Here is a 3,950-nt window from a genome sequence, read left to right on the forward strand (position 1 = left end):
AAACAAACAAAAAACTATGAAGAGTTTCTAATCTACACCTAATTGAACCCTAAAGCATAACCTAATCCTAAACTTCAACCTTAATTGGACCATAATTGAAACCTAACCATAACCTAACCCTAAATTTAACTATAACCCTACAATTAAGCCCTAACTACAACTTGAACCCTAATCTAACCATAACTAAACCTCACCCTAAACTTAATCCTAACCCTTATTAAACTCTAATCGTAATTGAACTCTAATCTTAATCTAACTCAAACCCTAAATATAATCATACCCTTACCATAATAAAACCCTAATCATAATTGAACCCTTACTCTAATTAACTACAACCTTAACCCTTATCTCTAATCCCTCTAATTGAATGCTAACCCTAACCTAACCCTAAAGTTAACTCTAACCATAGAATTAAACCCTGCCTACTACTTAAACCTTTATCTAACCCTAATATGAACCCTAACTCTTATTGAATCCCAATCCTAATTTAATACTAACCCTCACCCTCACCATACCTTATCCTAACCTTAAACCCTAACCCTATTTGAATACTAATGCTAGCTCTAACTTCTTGAAGGATTTCATCTCCTGAAGAGTCGAAGATAAGCTCCCAATCAAATAATGGCAAGAAGACTACAAATTTCCATACTTAGGCAATTTTTCGACACAAATTGGAGAATTCAAGGAGGACATTCAATTGTTCCAAGATAACATGTCCAGGTTCATTGAACACACTGCCTCTCAGTAGGAGAAAGAGGTGCAATCCTAAAAGATAGCATCTTGTGCCCCTTGTCTCTCATCCGACGGATATTTGACCTATTTTGGGAAACTTTAATTATGGTTAGGTTGTTTTAATGTCGGTCGTTGATTGGAAATCAATGCTGGCCATTGAATTGTAATTGGGGAGCCTATAAATTGCCACTTGTCTCTCTTCCGACAAATATTTGACCTATTTTGGGAAACTTTGATTAGGGTTAGGTTGTTTTAATCTCAGTTGTTTATTGTAAATCAATCGTGGCCATTGAATTGTAATTGGCAAGCCTATAAATTGGTCTCACCCCTCATTTGTTATTCATGGAAGCATGTTGCAAAACATGTTGAGATAAGCAATTGTTCCTTATGATTGCCAAAATAATAAGTAATACATTGTTTGAATTGATGGTGATTATTTCCCTTTTTTTGGAGTCTGCATGGTTCTTATCCCTCATCATAGTTTTGATTTTATTTCATGTATGTTAGATGAATGAAGGATTTGATAGTTTAGATTGGTGAAACTTTTTGCTCATACATTTGTTGGATGGATGATTTTCATTCAATGTGTAAAGTTAGCCCGAGCTTTGATGTGGATGCTTAACTTCTACTTTGAATAATATTGTTCAATTGTTGGTACTATTCATAAGTGTGAAAATCTTGAGCACAACCCTAGAATATTGCACATGCTTTGCATAATTGTCCTAAGTGTGGCAAAACAAAGAACCGTCTCTTGAGTTCTTAGGAATAGATTATAATTTCTAAACCCTCATCTCCTTTTCAGTTTTCTTGAAATCCATGATCCAAAACCCAAACGATAAATCTCCATTGTGAATTGGCCAAGCGTAAGTCCCCCTTGTATTTCAGCATACACTACCCAAGAAGCTATTCCACTAAAGTCACTTGTTCGCACATATAGACCTTGGAGTCGCCTTGTGGTCTTCTCGCAATCTTGGCACAAGTAGTGATTTTGTTCAAGAGAGGATAGAGTATCCTTGGATATTTTATTCTAATGTTTGGTATATTATAAAACTTACACCAACAATACCCCCTTGTTTTAAGTGCATTAATGGGGCCGACAGGTAGTTGTTTAACAATAAGGCAATTCAATTTTATACACATCGATTTTCTGGAATTTCCAGTTGTGCATCTTCTGAGTGATTTGTTGATGCCTTTCAGAGACTCACAACAACGTCACTTTGGTCCCAACTTTATGGTGCGCTCTTCAATGCTCTGTGATCACCATTTTGATCTTGCATGCTGTGATTGTTTCCTTCATCTGGTGGAATTGATTATCACCATGTTTGTGCTTCGCCTTCACTTCCCGGCTTGATCGTGTTCGCATCTTCAATCTGCATTTGAGGTTTCCCCTTGACTCCTTGCAGTGGCATCGATCTACAAAAGCGAGTTAAACTTGAATCAATCATCTCGAAAAATTTAAGTAATCTTAACAAATTAAATGTTGTTAGGGCAGCGCAGGGCTTCGTTTCGGCGAATAAGAGGGAAAAATGAAAGGTGTTTACTTTTAAAACAATTCGAACCTCGCTTACTTCATTTCACTTTTGACTTTACGCTTCATCATTGAGGGAAAAGTTCGGCATTTTAGAGGGAAAGTGCCAAAAGTTCTTTATGTTTTCAGTTAATGTTTTCATTTTAGGGAAAACTTCGACGTTTTGAAGGTAGAGTGCCAAAAAGTTCCCCTTCATTTTAATTTCACACCTTGCCTAATAAAGGAGAAAGTTCGGCGATTTGAGCAAAAGTGCAAAATGCGATTTATCTTGAGACACAAATTCAATTTAGTCGATCCCCCCCTTAAATTATTCTTTTCATTTTGGTGACTTCGACATTTATAGGGGATTTTTAGGCAAGTAAGGATGAAAGTGCAAAAAGTGTTTAGATGTTATAACGCCAGAATTTAGTTCAAATCGTCTTCCCTTTTAATTGCGGTTCTTTTTAGGCAAATGCAAAGGTTATATAAATATCGCCTATATGTAAAAACCTTGAAGCTCACTCCCAAACCGACTCCCCCTTTGTGCGTTTTTTTGGTTGACATTTTTGGGTGAGAATTTTGGTGATTGTAAGGGCACTAGCGAGCTTGTTAAAAGTTTACACTTTAATCACAAAAGCCCGAAACTTTACGCGTTGTGCCTTAATCCAAATATATTTTCAATATTGGATGGGATTTTTATCGGGCACTTTCAAGGGGGATTTTTCGGCGAATGCAAAGGGGGATTTCTTTCCATTTTTAATGCCTAACTTCAATGGGCTCTCGGAAGCCATGTCAGGGGTTCTTGTCGTCCCTTTATCGGCAAATATGGGCCAAAATACAAATCGCCACGACTCTTTCTTTTGTTTCAATCCCTTCTCCTTTCATAGCATGATTTTTGGGATATTTTATAGGGGTTTGTATCGGCAAACGCAAAGTCCTCTAGCAAGGAAGAACTAGAAGAAAGTGAAACCCTATCATTCTACTTTGAGCGTTGGGATTATGTGACGCCGAATTTGTTCGAACTTATACTTGGTTTGATTTTGAATGATGTGTGGGTAATCTTCTTCGGGATTCTATCGGCCTTTGAAGGCCTAACAACAAGACGAGATACATTTCGGGGCTTTTCCGGCTTTGGGATGCTTGAAAAAAAGAAGACTTCAAAATACCCGAGCCTTCTCTTTTTCGTGGGCACTTCTCCTATTGGGATTACTTCACTGATATTTGTAGGGCGTCTGAGAAACATGACTCCAATAGACCTGTCTTTCTCTCACAGTAGGCTAGACCTTTCTTTGTGCTTGCATTCAATTACTTGCTATATTATTTATTTTATGCCTACTATGTCAAGTCATTTTGGTGGATGTATTGGTTGTGGTGGCATCTTACATGGAAGGGACTAGGTTGACATGCAAGCTAGATTCGTGGAAGTAGGCATCCCATTGTAAGTCTAATTTGTGGCATTTGTCATGTTGTAAGAGATCATATGACAAATTATGATGGGATCTTATGAGAAGATTTACTTATGGTAGACTATGATGGATGGAAGAGTCAAGTATCGCAAACTATAACAATGGGCCCCATGAGATGTAAGCCATACACACGTGGACTCATTGCATGTTGAGGGGTCCCATGCATGACGAGGCAGGGATTGGAAATAGTAAAAGCAAAGTAGGTGGGTCTCAGTTATTGCAATTCTGTTCATGCAAGGTTGTTG

The sequence above is a fragment of the Cryptomeria japonica genome, chromosome 8, assembly GCF_030272615.1.
Source record: "Cryptomeria japonica chromosome 8, Sugi_1.0, whole genome shotgun sequence".
Lineage (NCBI taxonomy): Eukaryota > Viridiplantae > Streptophyta > Pinopsida > Cupressales > Cupressaceae > Cryptomeria > Cryptomeria japonica.